Below are 17,500 nucleotides of genomic sequence, written 5' to 3' on the forward strand. Positions count from 1 at the left end.
TCCAGGTACAGCTAGCAAGTACGGTCTCCCCAAGAACACAAGTCCGTTCTTTGCATACTTGGTATTGAGAAACGCCCCAGGTTTGCCTTGGTTAGCAGTGTTGAGTCAACAGAAAGCTCTGACTGCGTTCTGTCTATAGCCTCCGTTATTCAACATGAAAAAGTTTTTAACAGGGATGAAAAGAAAAGCGGAGAGAATCACAGATAATGAGACAAAAGAAAGTCACCCGAAAGCTAAGACAAGGAAATACAACGAAGCGTATTTAGCGCTTGGCTTCACTGTGACTACAGTTGGAGAAGAGGAAAGACCGGTGTTTTTGCTGTGTCTAAAAATGTTATGCAGAGATGGATAGTCACGGTGGGGAGTGGGGGGGCGCGAATTGTTTTCTTCTTGCTAGGGGGGGCGTAACAGAAAATAATTGAGAAGCACTGCTCTATGGTAATACATTTTGACAGTCTTCCTGAGCTGACTAGGTATGAAAATGATAATAACAATGAGCAACACAGAAGAGTGGACACATGATCTATGGAAGTATAATGAGTGATGATAGTCTCAGTAGTATTGATATACCTCTTGAAGCTATTCTGTGTGGCAATTTAAGTTGTATGAGTCAAAAACATCACAGTGATATGGGTATTATGTATGACAAAATTGTGAACAGTTTAATTAATGCCAGTAAATTATTAATCCATGAGGGAAGAAAGTATAAGATTAGACCAGGATAGAACGAATATGTGTCTGAACTCCATGTGGAGGCTGAGGAAGCCTTTTTAAATTGGGTATCAGCTGGTAAAGCTAGTTATGGCCCAGAATTTGAGATTAAGAAAAAGTCAAACGCGAGGTTTAAATATGCTGTACGTTTTATCAAAAGTAATGAGAAGATGGTGAGGGCAAAATCTGTGGCCAGAAAGTTGCAACAGAATGATTTGTGTGATTTCTGGAAGGAAGTGAAGGTTATCAATAACAGGAAGATGCCCTTGCCAACCAGCATTGATGGAATTACAGGGGATGAAAATATCGCTGAGCTGTGGGGGAAACATTTTAGAAAGATTTTTAACTGTGTTGAGAGTGCTCATTATCATGTTGGTGATATCATTACTGATGAGGGTGTGGTTATTAGACCTGATGAAGTGTCCAATGCCATTAAGTAATTGGCTGTGAACAAAGCATGTGGTCTAGACCAAATAACAGCTGAACACCTGAAGTATGCAAGCCATAGAATCTCAGTGTTACTCGCTTTGTGCTTTTCTGGATTAATAGCACATGGTATATTACCTGACTCTATGTTATCTGTACTCTTAGTCCCAGTCATTAAAGACAAAACCTGTGAAGTATCAAGCATAGAAAACTACAGGCTAATTGCTCTAGCGAATATACTCTCTAAAATGTTAGAACAAATTCTATTTGATAGACTACAAGAATATATAATAACCCCTCACAATCAATTTGGTTTTAAAAAGAAACATGGCAAAGATATGTGTATATATGCACTGAAAGAACTTGTTATCAAGTATAAAAGACATGGTTCAACAATGTTTTTATGTTTCCTTGATGCATCCAACGCGTTTGACCGTGTAATTCACGGTAAATTATATAGAAAATTACAAGAGCAGGGGGTCCCCCTATACCAATACGTATCTTGCATTATTGGTATTCCCACCAAACTATGCAAAATAGATGGGGGAGGACAACGTTGGCTCCTTTCCCAGTGACCAATGGGGTTAGACAAGGGGGAATATTGTCACCTGTTCTTTTTAATTTATATATGGATGATCTTTCTAGGACATTGGAAGTGTGTAAAACTGGTTGTATGGTGGGGTATACTAAAGGGTTACTAAAGTAAAATACTTGGGCCACATTATCAGGGACAATTTTTGTGATGGCGATGTTATACAGCGGCAGTGCTGTAAATTATATGGACAAGCAAATACTCTGGCACACAAATTTCATATGTGTTCTGAAGAAGTTAAAATATCTCTTTTCAGAGCATACTGTACTCCACTGTATACAGCTCATCTATGGTGCAGCTACAGTAAAGCAAAGATAAACAAGATAAAGGTGGCAAACAATGATGCATTTAGAATTTTGATGAAGCGTCCAAGATGGACCAGTGCTAGCCATCTGTGTGTAAATGTACTGTATTTATATAGCGCTTTTCCAGTCTTAACAACTGCTCAAAGCGCTTTTACATCTACAGGAAACATTCACACACATTCATACACTGTGATCAGATAAACATTCACACTCCGATGCACAGCACCGGGGACAACTCAGGGTTCAGTGTCTTGCCCAAAAACACTTCGACAATGACTGCAGGGGCGGGGATCGTACCATCAACCTTCCAATTGGCAGACAACCGCTCTACCACTGAGCCACAGCCGCCCAGTTATTTACATAACCTTATCGCCAGGGGACTATAGTCCAGTACAAAAACTGACTAAGTGCATTGAACAAATTAACGGCTGGATGTGCCAGAACTTTCTGAAATTAAATGAAGGATGCATTTGTTGGTAGGTCTAGGCAACAAGGCGCGGCTCAGATATCCTTACCGAGAAGGAAGAAAATATTCTTCATCACAAGGAATTTGTAGGAACCTGATATAACGAGAAGAGTACAAAAAATAAGTTTAGCCTAGACATTGTTCCTTACAACGAACACATTAAACAGTTAGCTGCTAGCTAGCTGACCGAGAATGAAAAATAATAGATATTCAGAATACCTATTACCCATTACCGTATTCTCCCTACTTGCCTCCAAATAACAGAACCAGCAGGCATCATTTCATCAGAGATTTCTCAGAAAATCTTCAGTTCCAAGAATAACCCTTTACATTAGAAAAGTCACTGAAAAGGTAAGCTCAGGAGAAATTATTTTTATATTACAAAGTTCAACCACACTGAAGCTACACTAAATTCCTCTATATTTATTTCATTTTTGTCTTACGCATCATGGTAATGCAGATACTTTTTTTTTTATGCATTTGAATGGCATTCTGAAAAAGAAGAATTGGAATTATCTTTTTTTATTAGTTTTTGCGATGCATCCTAGTCTTCAGGATGCTATCAAAGTGAGACATGTGGATGTGGCAGAACAAGCTCTGCAAAAATTTGTGCTTAACTTTTAGAATCTGTATGGTGATGATGTTTCTTTAAATGTGCATTTATTAATGCACTTGACAGCATACGTGTGTAGCTGGGGACCACTGTGGGCAACATACACATTTGAAGCATTTAATGGGACTTTGCTTAGGTTTTTCAGTGGAACAACACATGTGCCAACACAAATGATTAATAGATTCCGTTGGTGGAGGGGGTCTCTAAGAAATAAGCAGGGACTACAATGGCAAATGCTTATAACAGCATAAAGACATTAATGACCAACTTTGAACTACCTCTAGCTTAAGAAAGAAATCAAAGGAGTTTGAATATAATATCAGAGGTCTTGGCTGCCCAAAGAAAGTGTTGCAGAGTAAGACTTTTCACAGTTTAATGTGAGTGACAGTTCATTCACGTTTATTTTACAACCGTTTCATTTGTAGCAGTGTGTCTTATCATTCATATAATAATGTCTCTAAAAAAAGACAAATAATTCAGCTGTACAGTTAAATTATGGAATATTCTATATGACCCAGGTGGCTTTTACATCTGATGATGGGGAACTCATCCACATCTACCAACTTCTGTATTTTAGTAAAATAGCTCGACAAGAGTGGAGGACAGGTATGTAGAGATGCTCAGTTAAACATATCTTCCACATTTACAAATGAAGTGTCTCACACCCATAAGGTATTTGTCGTGCATCCCCAATCACTTGAGCTTAACTGTGTAATGGTTAAGTACAAGGACAAAATGTCATTCCACTTCCAACAATGTTGAAAGAGGCTAAAATTCTTGGGGAGCTACTACTTTACAGACATGAACACCAAACTGACCTCTACGAATCACTCCTACACGCATGAATACTGTCGGCGACTCTCAGAGATGGGAAGTAACGTAGTGCAAATACTTTGTCACTCTACAAAAGTACATTTTTCAGATATTTTTACTTCACTATTTATTTTTGAGGCAACATTTTACTTTTACTCCTTACATTTTAACACAAATATCAGTACTCTCAACTCCTTACATCTTTAAAAATTGGCTCGTTACTTTAGTTTTGTACAAAAGGTCATCTAGAGAGAGAGAGAGAGAGAGATCCATCCCTCTGTCCAGAGGAGGTGGATGAGAGAGAGAGAGAGAGAGAGAGAGAGAGAGGCCCATCCCTCTGTCTAGAGGAGATGGGGAGAGAGAGAGAGACCCATCCCTCTGTCTAGAGGAGGTGGGTGGGTGAGAGAGAGAAAGATATCCATCCCTCTGTCTAGAGCAGATGGACTAGCGAGGGAGAGAGAGAAAGAGAGAGAGAGAGACATAACCATCCCTCTGTCTAGAGGAGAAGGATATGAGAGAGAGAGAATTCAATTTTATTTATATAGTGCTTAATCACAGCAACAGTTATTTCTTTGCCTATAGCGGCGTAACTAAGGGATGGTTCAGGACTTTCCTGAGGCAGCCCTAACTATAAGCTTTATCAAAGAGGAATTTCTTAAGCCTACTCTTAAATGTGGAGAGGGTGTCTGACTCCCGAACCCAAACTGGAACCTGGTTCCACAGGAGAGGAGCCTGATAGCTGAACGCTCTGGCTCCCATTCTACTTTAAGAGACTCTAGGAACCACAAGTAACCCTGCATTCTGGGAGCGCAGCGCTATGGTGGGGTAGTAAGGTACTAGGAGCTCTATAAGATAAAATGGTGCCTGACCATGAAGAGCTTTGTAGGTCAGGAGAAGGATTTTAAATTCTATTCTGGATTTTACAGGAAGCCAATGCAGATAAGCTAAAACAGGAAAGATATGATCCCTTTTCCTGGTTCCTGTCTGAACAAGTGCTGCAGCATTCTGGATCAGCTGAAGTGTCTTTATGGACTTTTTCGAGCAGCCTGATAATAAAGAATTGCAGTAATCCAGCCTAGAAGTACCAAATGCATGGACTAGTTTTTCCGCATCATTTTTAAACAGGATATACCTGATTTTTGCAATAGGTGAAAAAAGGCAATCCTTGAAATTTGCTTTAAGTGGGAATTAAAGGACATGTCCTGATCAAAGATAACTCCAAGATTCCTTACAGTGGTGCTGGAGGCCAGAGTGATGCCATCCAGAGTAACTATCTCTTTGGATAATGCGTGACGGAGGTGCTTGGGCCCCAGAGCAATAACTTTAGTTTTATCTGAGATTAAAATTAGAAAATTACAGTTCATCCAGGTTTTAATATCCTGAAGGCACATTTGAAGTTTAGCTAACTGATTGGTTTCATCTTGCTTGATCGATAGATATAATTAGACAGATAGATGATAGATGTCTGCCAATAGGCCTAAAACATCTCGTATTATTATGATTATTGTGACAGAGACTGGGACTCCGGGGGCAGCTTGACTTAGTGTGCCAGGTGTAGATAGCTGGGATAAGTGCACATTCCCGGCTTTCTTAAATAGACCACGGAATTGATCACACATTTACTGATGCAGAGACGGAGAAGACGCATGCGCAATATGTTTCACCCAATGAACAGCAGCTTCTAATGGAAAGTAACGAGGATGGGAAAAATAAAATACACAAAAAGGGAAATACGGCTGATTTTTAACGGAGAGAAATAGCAGACCAACTGAATGCGTAAGGATGTAAAAATATCTACTTAGCCTACTAGTCACTCCATTTCTTCTTCTTTTTTCAAAGTTGTAGGCTACACTGTGTTTTAATTGCTTTAAATTGCTAGTTTCATGTTTTTGTTTTTATGTGATAAATGTGCTGGTTTTATCGTAGAGTGTCTTTGAGTAGCCTACCATGTAAAGCACAATACAATGTATTATTATTTAGCCAACTTTGCCTTAAAAGTGAGCAGAGGGAATTAATGTTCGTCGGGAAATGTACCCTAATGACTCTAGGCTTAATTTCTATATAAATCAAATTAATTTCTAATAAACTTTTATTACAACGCGAGAACATGTTTTACAACCATATGCACGAATCTCTATAAGCTATGTCTAATTTAAATATCTTTGTACAATTAATGTTCATACAGAACAATCAGAATGGGACAAAAACTCGAAAAATAAGTAAGTGACTTCAATACACGCTGTTAGCATATATGTAAAACAATATGTATGTTTTTTTTTATTCTTCTGACAAGTAACAGCATCAAAATAAAAAGATTAAGAAGTGTTCCCGGTGTGATGAATGTAAACTACAGCACGTATATAGGCCATGTAATTGGTCCAGTGATGTGAGACTTATTGATAAGGTTAGGAAACCAAAGTAAGCTATTATAAAATCATTTTTCAATATCATTTCTAACCATCTAAACAACTGTAGTAGGGTTTAAATCAAACTCGCGACAATGATAGTGAAAAGTAATGCATGTTAATAAAAATAAAGCAGAACACATGCAGAAGACAACAGAATAACAGTTAATCACGTTTATTTTGGATCAGAGCAGCAGCTGATTTAACACATGAGACACTAGGATTAATCTTAGTCTGGCTGTTAGCCTGCTCTGAACCAGGCTAGCCGCAAAGAATAAATCTCCATGGTTACTTGGCTGGGTTTAATTCAATCTGGTTTTGTCACAGCTAAATTCATCCAGGATAATTTGAATATTCCGGCTTAATCCCTTGTCCTGGTTTCGTGCAACAGGCCCTTGATCATAAGATTCTGACTGAGTTGTGATTCTGTGAGAATTCACAGGTCCAGTTTCTCTTTTTTTTATCTTCCCCTTTAACATTTAAAGGAATCTACTTGTGTGTGTGTGTGTGTGTGTGTGTGTGTGTGTGTGTGTGTGTGTGTGTGTGTGTGTGTGTGTGCTCAAATATGGCTTCTAGAAAGAAACTAAAGGATGAAATATGAATTACTAAACAGACATTAATTTTATTAGTTCCCCATACTTTTCGAGCACATTGGCCAGAAATCATTCTTGATGCCTACCATCTCAAACATCTCTCTTAGATAAGGCCAAGGATGATTAGGAATGCCTTGCTTCTTGTCTGCTGAATCTCTGGGATTTCCTCTTTTTTAATTTTCAATCATGTCACCATCCATTCTACCTATATGTGCCAATGTTAGTGCCATCACGCCACAATGATATACTGCAAATGAATGTAGAATGCCAAATCTGTCAGGTCGGCTGAGTAGTGTGTCAAATGCAACGTACAGTATAGTCCCATCCAATTAGATTGAATATGGTATTGATGCCGCAAACAATAATAACGATAACTCCTGTGAAATTGTTTGGAATTTGTTAGTGTAGACTACATTAGGACTGTATTTAAAGAAGATTCTAGATTACAATTTCGCCCCAGGTTTGTCCGTTTAAACATGGACGTAGACAACTTGTTGAATTATTAGGATCAAATTATCTGAAGTTTGGTAAAAAAAACTCATGCAAATAAAGCTGGTGAAACTGTTGATGCTTCATTAAGATCAAGCAACATGCAATCTAGCTAACAGGCAAAGAACACAAACAACAAAATCACCATACAACTTACTTTAAATGTGCAAGAACCATAGACCAATACAACAACAGGCTTAAATGAACAAACAACATAAGGTTTACAACTTACAGTTCTCAAGGACGCACACACACAATCTCAACTGATTATCCTCTGGACAGCTAGTCTCTTTTTCTATTCTCTCACTTTTTTTTTTCGTGTTGCGAGCGTCCGCTCGCGGTGTGAGACGCATGACGCTATTCTCCAACATGACAACCTCTTGTACAAAACTAAAGTAACAAGCCAATTTTGTAAAATATAAGGAGTAGAAAGTACCAATAATTGTGTTAAAATGTAAAGAGTAACAGTCAAAAAGTTGCAACAAAAAAATAGTAAAGTAAAAATATCAGAAAAATCTACTTGAGTACAGTAACAGAGTATACAAGAGTAACTATGCCTCTTGTGCAGAGAAAATACAGAGCAGACATTGAAGTGGGCTGTACAGTCTTTAGCATTATGTACCTCCTTCAATCATCTTCGGTAGAGCCGATTGCTGTTTGTGCTACCTGATTATCATTCAATAGACAGTGGAGATGATATTGTATATTTAAAGCTCAACACGGCAAGGTGACATTGGAAGGTTGTTAATGAGGGAGTTTGTTTCATTTGAGTGGACCATAATTCACTAGCCCCCTAAAGGGACAGCATTTAAAACAAATAGCTATCCCCCAAATGTTATATCCTTAAATAAATAATGTCAACCAACACCAACTCGGCTATACATCAAATATAACATCAACCAAAGATCTATTTGAGATGGTGTTATTTTTTTCTCCGGTGGGACTGTGCAATTGCTTGATGCAAAGTTTTAAAAAGCCCCCCCCTCTCTCTTGCTGTCTGTCGTGCGTTTGCAAAGTTCATGAAAAAAACATCCAAACCGTCCGGTTTGCTTGTCTCGGCTCGGAGCGGGTGTGCGTTGCACGGTTAAACTGTGCATGACTACAGGATGTAACTATTTTTTAATACTGTATCTTAAATTGTGGATAATTAAGCTATATATCACATGCTGAAGTATATTTCTGGAATGTTAAAGTTTGTAAACCCTGCAACCCCTATGTGTAACAAATCCACTACATGCTCACCTACACAAACAGGGAAGATCTTTTTACTGCTGACATAAAAATGCTGCATATACTGTATTTTTAAGAAACACATCAGTCAGCTGTCAGCAGCTGTCACTGCTGTTCATTGCAGTGTTCCTCTCTGGCACAAGCCTACTAATGGAACCTCTGGAGACACAGCTGAATATGTCATAGAGTAACATTATGTTAAACGTATATAGAGGCAGCTGTGGCTCAGTGGTAGAGCGGTCTTCTTGCCAATTGGAAGGGTTTGATCTAGGCCTGCACAATATTGTAAAAATCTTACATTGCGGAAAAAAAATGTCCTGCGATATATATTGTGATGTGAAAAAAAGAAAAAAAAAGTTATAAAAGTAAATTTTTAAAGATGACAAAAGTAGCTCTGTTTGGAAAAAATAAATCATTCTCAACTAGTGCAGTGATTTTGTAGGGGAGTGCATCTACATAGAAGAAAAAAATTAAATGTGAACTATTCTTTATTGAACCTTAATGCTTTACAAACACCAAAGCAAGTAAGCACTGTGACTAACGCTACTCTTCTGAAGGGATTTTCGAGAGGGACATCAGGTAGAAATACGCTGATTGACTAGCAGGACACCATTATATTCATATAATACTATCAATCCATGCTAACGTGAATGACAGTGACTGATGTTGCTTCCTCTAAATTTCAGGTTGGGGTCGACTAGCGGGGCCAGCTTGTTAGTTTGATAAATTCACGCAAGCTGGCAACAAACCCTGAGTATCCAAGAACAATTAAATCAGTGTAAATGACATTAGAGCAGACACAGACTTCTGTAGTAGACTAGTGTTACGTTTCCAGTGTCGCGGCTCCGAACCATAACGTTAGTTGGGACAGACGAACCCCTTGCTTTTTTAGGTAAACTATATTAGCTGTAGCCTGGCTGGTATCAGCTTTCTGCAGGGGGGAAATGTTGTGATGTTGCGTTAATCAGGTGATTTAGTCCGTATTTGCGGCAAACATAAAACACTGAGTACTGTAGCTTCACTGACTACCCATCAAAACTACGCGCATTAGGGGTGGGCGGATCGATCTAAATATCGATAGTATTGATACCAACGCTGGTATTGGTATTTGATCGATACAACTGTAATTGAATCGATATTTTAATTTAGATATCTCTCCTCTACGTTCACTATACTTTACTTGTGTCTTCCACCTTCCTGAGCAAACAGCGCTTTCACGTCTTGGCCCACATTGCTCCTCCTCCCCCTCCTGCTCCTCTGCTGTGATTCGTTGTTGTGTCGTCACGTGACTCACTGACACAACGCGCAGAGGAGCAGCGAGACTGATAGCACATCGAATGAGAGATCAGGATGGCCGAGAGGAAGAAAAGTGTTGTGTGGAGCTATGTGGAGGGAAATCAATGCACTTCCACAGAGGACCCCCGGCACAGAGACAGAGTTCGTTGGGAGAGTCGTTTCAGAGAGGCAGAGAATACCCAGGTAGCTTGTAAGAGTAGGCTAATATTATGTTAGTCATGTCATATTGCGTCTTGTGCATTAGTTAGTGCGATTGCTCAAGAATAAGACATCGCGAAATTTTTGTTATTCTTAATTTTTTTATTTTTTTTAAAGGCTGTAAAATTTGGTTTGTATTCATTCTACAGTGCCTAATAACTAATAATTGTGTGCACTTCAATACATTAATAAAAAAAATATTGCCTAAAGAATTGATCATTCATTCACCTCTGAAATAATGAAATGCTCTTCCCTACACAAAAGTATTTTTTAAGTAAAAAGTATCGTATTGGTATCGGTATCGGCAATACGGACCCTATATGTATTTGGTATCGGATCGATACCAAATTTTGCAGTATCGCCCACCACTAACGCGCATCACTGCGTCAGCGGCAGCTGCTGTCTACGGTACTTTTCTACACACGGAGCGCCTCACTTAACAAACCCCGTCGGACTAACGTCATATACAAACGTTGCCCACATGGCTACCTGTCTTAAAGGGTAATGGTTTGCCGGTAATAATCATGTAAAAGGAGAACAGTGGAAGTTTACTTTTTTATCAAGCAGCAAAAAAGGATTAGTGTCAACATGACATAATTCTAAGACTAGAAAAGCGTGAAGAAGAACAGTCCCTGTATGCTAAGAAGACAGCAGCTGAGAATAGGATAAAAGAGGCTTTATACTGTATATATGTGTCACATTTGCTTTTGCTTTCTATCATTTTGTATTAGTCAGAGACAAGCTGCAGCTCCTGTGGAGGATCCGGGTCACAATGAGTCTTAGTATTCCACAGAGGTAGATATGGTGGTTATAGTGATAAAAAGTGCTATAGCGGGCTTTATGAGTTTTCCTGTCCAAAGCAGGGTGCCATTCCTCAAGCCATGTCAAGGTTCATCTGAGCTCAAAGGCTGCTGTCCCCATAGAACAAGGAGCAAAATAAAGGGAATTTATTGGGAATTATGAAGTAAAATGTAATGAACAAGAGTTTTCATACTCAATATAACTTTCTTTTTTTAACTTAATTTATCTATGATCAGTGTGATCGTTTTTTTTGGGGTGTTCTTTTTTTATTTCCACACCAGGTTTGTGTGTGTGTGTTTGTGTGTCTCTGATTGAGTAAGAGATACAGAGAGAGAGAGAGAGAGAGAGAGAGAGAGAGAGAGAGAAAAAGGAAGGTACTACCACTGTTTTCATGGTCACTGATTTGACCCTCACTGTCCTGCAAGGTTAAGCAAACTCTGACTGGTGGTGCAGTGTCAGCTGAAGTACTCTCTGTGTCACTGATCATGAGAGGGGGGGATGGAATGTGTTTGTGTTTGTATCTTAATTTGTAATATTATTTATTTATACCACAACTCCCTTTTATTTAGTTTTTTATAAAATACAGCAAGAAAGTTTCAGACACTCAAAAAAAAACTGGTTAGAGCCAGCAGGAGGTTTAACAAAAACAAAACTCAGAGAGGCAGAAGCATGTCTGAACAGACCCCACGTTTACTAAGAAGGTACTAGTTTGAACCGAAGTCAAAAACAAACCTGAAGCTGAAGAAACCCTAAATGTTAACGGTAAAGACCCGCGGACCTGAGTGACTGAGGGAGAGGGAGAGAGCTGTTCACTCCTCTATGTTCTGTGTGTGTGTGAGCAGAGCCAGCCGGACACAACAACACAAGGAATCTGTATGTGTGTAGGGGAGGGGCGGTGGGACTAGCCTATCACAGAATGGTGTAGGGGAGGGGCGCTGGGACTAGCCTATCACAGAATAGTGTAAGGGAGAGGCGCTGTGACTAGCACTGTGACTAGCCTATCACAGAACGGAGACACAGTCAGTGGAGACTTTCATTGAATCCGATTACGGATATTGACTCACATTACTCGTATGAAACTTGTACTCGGCAAAAGTGCTTTATCCGTACCGGATACTCGTTTCAGCTGAGTATTCGGCTCATCCCTAGTAGCTTGTATTTATAACCATCATTGCCATGCCTGTTCTTACCTGTCTGGTTTTAACCAGTCCCTCCAGGAATTGGCTGCCTTTTTGAGATTGTTGCGGCCCAAAATTCCTGATTTTGCGAGAGCTTTTGTAAAAAAAAAAATCTTGATAAAAGTTGCGATGTCTTTTGTATGTTTGTGGACCGACGAGAGGAGCCGCATGACCATTTCCACCTTAACTCTTGTGTGGTGTTCGGGTCTGTGGGACCCATTTCCAATGTTTGTTAAAAGAAAATTATGCTATTTATTATTTCTTCTAGCTAACTCACTGCTATGAAACTTAACTGTGTCCTCCTCCCACTGGGCCTGCTGTGTGTGTGTGTGTGTGTGTGTGTGTGTGTGTGTGTCTGTGTGTCTGTGTGTGTGTGTTTGAATCTGTAAAGTATGTGTGTGTGTCCGAGTCTGTTAGTTATGTTTACGGTTAGAGCATCCAATTGCACAATAACTATTTGGTATGTCGTTTTTCACCTCAAAACTACGGTGGCCGGGAGGGGCAAACGCCCTGCAACTTCAGAAAACACATGGAAATATTCAAAACACAAGCAAATTAAGAAAACAACTTATCATACCAACTGCTATAATGACCCATATTTCTGTATCTGTCTCTCCATGTCCCAAATTGCAGTGGCAGATGGCCACCCACCAAAAGACTGGTTCTGCCTGAGGGTTCTGCTTGTCAAAAGGACATTTTTCCTCTCTACTGTTGCACCAAATGCAGATGGCCAGCGAACAAGAAACTGGATCTGCCTGAGGGTTCTGCTTGTTAAAAGGAAATTTTCCCTTACTTCTGTAAATTATTGAGTGTGGTGAGCTTTGACACTAAATAAAACTGAAATTGTTTTAATTATTTTTTACAGTCAATACTCCAAAGTCCTGGGTTCACTGGCCCTCATTTATCAACCTAACATAGAAACCAGCGGAGAAATCCTCTTGCGACAGGCTTCACGTGGGACTCATGAAAAGTTTGTATCACATCAATCAGAGCTTAACAATGGTCGAACATTGAAAAAATGATGCCGTATCGGACTTAAGCTGAAGTTGATCTAAATAGTAATATATGGGCTTATATTGCAATTTCTTAGGCCTACACGTAGGGGTGTATTCATATTTAAATATAACACATGGTAGCAGAGTTTATGTTAATGTTCTTTTCTTGAGTCCGAGCCAGGCCACAGCTACGAGGTAGTGCTCGTTTCCTCAACCCCCCCCCCCCCCCCCCCCCCCCCCCCCCCCCCATGCTGGACCACCACCTCAACCCTTTGTCCTGACAGAAGTGGGGCTGGAAAAAAAAGCCAAAATATGTTGATCAATGAAAGAAAGAAATTGTTCACTTGTGGCCATTAACATTTTCAAAGACAAAAAAAGAAAAAGTTAGCATTGTCATGTTTCCTGTATTGAATATCCTTGCCGGACATAACAATTGGCTTTAACTTTTTAAAGCGGGGATTAATATCCTGTCCAGGAGTAAACAAGGAAGCAGACACAAAAACAAAGCCCAACATCCAAAAACTAAAAAAATCCCAAAACACCAAAGAGAAAAGAAAAAAACAAAAACTGGAAAACACACACTAGTAAAAATTTACAGGGGTTTTGACAAGAGACAAAGGAAAGACTAAGACTAAATACAGGGAAACAGGCAATGTCAGGGGCAGGAAAACACCGGAAGTAAAACTAGACAAGACAGCACTGGTCACAAAACCAGACTATCACAATGAAACTGTAAACAGAACATGTACAAGACAAGCCGGAAGATTACACAATTACCAGGAGACAAGACATAAACCCAAAATACACAAGAAGAATAGAACATTAAACAAAGCAAAACACCAAAACCATGACAGTTTACCTTTGATTTAACCGATTTGAGTCTGGGGACAGATACCAGCGTTACTAGACTACCCCACTAACACAGAACCTTAGGGAACGTTAGTTTTTGGTTCTCTAAAGGTTAGCTCGAACCAGACCAAAAACTAACGTTTAGGGAACGTTACCTCCGGGTTATAACGTTCCCTAAACGTTAAGAGAACCAACCAACTGTAACGTTCTAAAGCCACAGGACGACCACGCTGCACAGCTTCACGAAAAGGTAAGTGAAATATTTTACAGTTTAATGATGTTGTGGTTGTAATGGAAGTGTTTGTGGTTTAACATTAAACTTTTTCCCCCTCATGGCTTTATTATATTCCGGTTCTGATCAAGTTGACCAATAAGAAAAGTTTCTGGCTATGCTAGCCAATAGGGAGTTGCTCAAAATCTTTTCTTTTGAGTAAACTCTTTGTGCACAAACAATGTTCTCAATGCTGAGTTTATGTCTTGAGCCCCAGGTGAGACTTGGAGCAAACTAATGTTGTGTCAAGCCTTCTTAGTGTTTTAAAAATTTTGATTTTGATGCTATCATAGAAGGGTGACATACAGGAAGGGACGTAATATGTAGGCTACACAGCTGCAATACTGGCTTTACAAACTAACCCATGCATTTCTGTGGATGCTGTGTCTCCCCAAACAAGAAAAAATTACAGCACATCACACAAAGGGGGTTGGCTCAGCCATGTACATGGACATGAGAGGTAAAAAGACTCACTTAAGTTGTTCACGTAAGTTTTTCCATAGCCATGAGGACATCCGTTACCCACATGGGACAGCGGATGGATGCATTTGAGGAAAGATGGATGAGCTGCTCATTCTCGTAGGGAGCTCCTTCTCTCTGCTCCAGTCAATGACATGTTGCTGTCGCCCTGCTCAACAGTCACAGAGCTGCAAGTGTTTGACAGGAGTCTCGGTCAACAGGAGAAGAGGAACTAAATGGTAGTTAAGTAGGGTGACCAGACGTCTCCGGTTTTGGTGACCTGTCCCTGGCTGGATCTGTCCAGAAATATCCCCGGTTTTCACTGTGACTGACAGACCCGACATTGGAATGAAATAAAGAAAACATTGACCAAATGTAGCCAATAGTCGCACACCCTCCACATGCAGGCTCAAGACAGCCAAAGCCAGCGCTGCTCATAGCTCAGAGATGTTTTAGAATGTCGTATTTTACGATGCTAAAATTACTAATAATTGACATGGAGTCTGGTGGGTTTAGCGAACGCAATTTCGCGGTCTTTTATATTTTTTAAAGGATCTCACTCTTTAACAGAAAGGTCAACCTCCTTGGAAATCCTTTCCATTATGATGTCAGACAATTAGAATATTAATCTGAGTCTGTCTGTGGCAAAATGAGCACTTTTATGAACGTAAATACAAGCTGGACAATTTTCCTATTAACTTACACTCACCGATAGGATTATGAGGAACACCACACTAATACTGTGTTTGACCCCCTTTCGCCTTCAGAACTGCCTTATTTCTACATTGCATTGATTCAACAAGGTGCTGAAAGACTTCTTTAAAAAAGTTGGCCCATATTGATAGGATAGCATCTTGCAGTTGATGGAAATTTGTGGGATGCACATCCAGGGCACAAAGCTCCCATTCCACGACATCCAAAAGATGCTCTATTGGGTTGAGATCTGGTGACTGTGGGGGCCATTTTAGTACAGTGAACTCATTGTCATGTTCAAGAAACCAATTTGAAATAATTTGAGCTTTGTGACATGGTGCATTATCCTACTGGACGTAGCCATCTGAGGATGGGTACATGGTGGCCATGAAGTGATAGAAATAGTCAGAAACAATGCTCAGGTAGAACGTGGCATTCAAACAATGCCCAATTGGCACTAAGGGGCCTAAAGTGGGCCAAGAAAACACCACACCATTACACCATTACACCACCACCACCAGCCTGCACAGTGGCAACAAGGCATGATGGATCCATGTTCTCATTCTGTTTACGCCAAATTCTGACTCTACAATCTGAATGTCTTAACAGAAATTTAGGGTCATCAGACCAGGCAACATTTTTCGAGTCTTCAACTGTCCAATTTTGGTGAGCTCTTGCAAATTCCAGCCTCTTTTTCCTATGTGTAGTGGAGATGATTAGTACCCGCTGGGGTCTTCTGCTGTTGTAGCCCATCCGCCTCAAGGTTGTGCGTGTTGTGGCTTCACAAATGCTTTGCTGCATACCTCGGTTGTGACAAGTGGTAATTTCAGTCAAAGTTGCTCTTCTATCAGCTTGAATCAGTCGGCCCATTCTCCTCTGACCTCTGGCGTCATCAAGGCATTTTCGCCCACAGGCCTGCCGCATACTGGATGTTTTTCCCTTTTCACACCATTCTTTGTAAACCCTAGAAATGGTTTTGCGTAAAAATCCCAGTAACCGAGCGGATTGTGAAATACTCAGACCTGCCTACCAACAACCATGCCACGCTCAAAATTGTTTTAATCACCTTTCTTTCCCATTCTGACATTCAGTTTGGAGTTCAGGAGATTGTCTTGACCAGGACCACACCCCTAAATGCATTGAAGCAACTGCCATGTGATTGGTTGATTAGATAATTGCATTTATGAGAAATTTAACAGGTGTTCCTAATAATCCTTTAGGTGAGTGTACATTGTATCTTGTTTCTCTGCTGCCGACTGCAGCGATCACGTTTAATACTGCATCAATGTCAAAGGAAAATATTTCTTCAATAGTTTTTATTGTATCTGATACTCAATGAGCTGTTGCAGAAACAAGCCTGAAGCAATAAAGCAAAAGCTGTCAGCTAAATGTAGTTCAGTAAACATTTCAACATCCCCCTCTGAGGTGTAGTGGAGTACATGTATGAAGTAGCAGCAGGGGTGATGCTAGGATCGGACCTTTAGGGGGGGTCAGCCCCTAATGAGGACAGCTCTAGGTGTATAAAAAAATAATAAAATATGACAGGATTTGGAGGTATATACACTTCTGAGCTGAAAATGTCTCCGGATTTTGTCTGAGAAATCTGGCCACTTTATAATTAAGTGGCCGTAGTCTTAATAGTGGTAAGATTAACACTATATAATTGCATAACTACAATTATATTATAACTGATCTGACTTTTCTTACAAAATGAGAATATACAAGCTCTCCACTGTGTTCTACTTTGACTCAAGCAGTGCTCTCTACGGAGCACTGCCCGAGTCTCCCTACTCCTGCTGTTGAGGCCGCCGCGGTTCTGTGTCTCCCCTCCGACTGTGTGTCGGAGCCTGCAGGTCACAGTAATCCGTACCCACTGCTATTAATGAGATTGAGAGGAGCCCAACCTGTCTGAGATTTAAGTCTCTATCTAGCCCGGAGGAAACATAAGGGCTCAGCTGTTGCTGCTGGTAGAAGGGGCTAACAGCTGAGGCTGCCGGACCGGATAAACATCCCGGTAAAGCTCCTACTACATGGAGCAAGTAAGCTGCGGACCACCCTCTCATTTTGCGCAGGGAGAACTGTTATGACTGATCTATAGCAGCAGCTTTTTAAGCAGT

At 40.2% G+C, this 17,500-nt stretch overlaps 1 long non-coding RNA gene across 1 annotated transcript in view; it reads right to left on the minus strand.

Moving 5' to 3' along the window:
- LOC117938562 overlaps window positions 1–17,500 on the minus strand; it is a 24,078-nt gene that overhangs the window by 3,898 nt on the left and 2,680 nt on the right. The gene's annotated exons all lie outside the window — the stretch shown is intronic.

This window comes from Etheostoma cragini, chromosome 23 (assembly GCF_013103735.1).
Source record: "Etheostoma cragini isolate CJK2018 chromosome 23, CSU_Ecrag_1.0, whole genome shotgun sequence".
In the NCBI taxonomy this organism is placed as follows: domain Eukaryota; kingdom Metazoa; phylum Chordata; class Actinopteri; order Perciformes; family Percidae; genus Etheostoma; species Etheostoma cragini.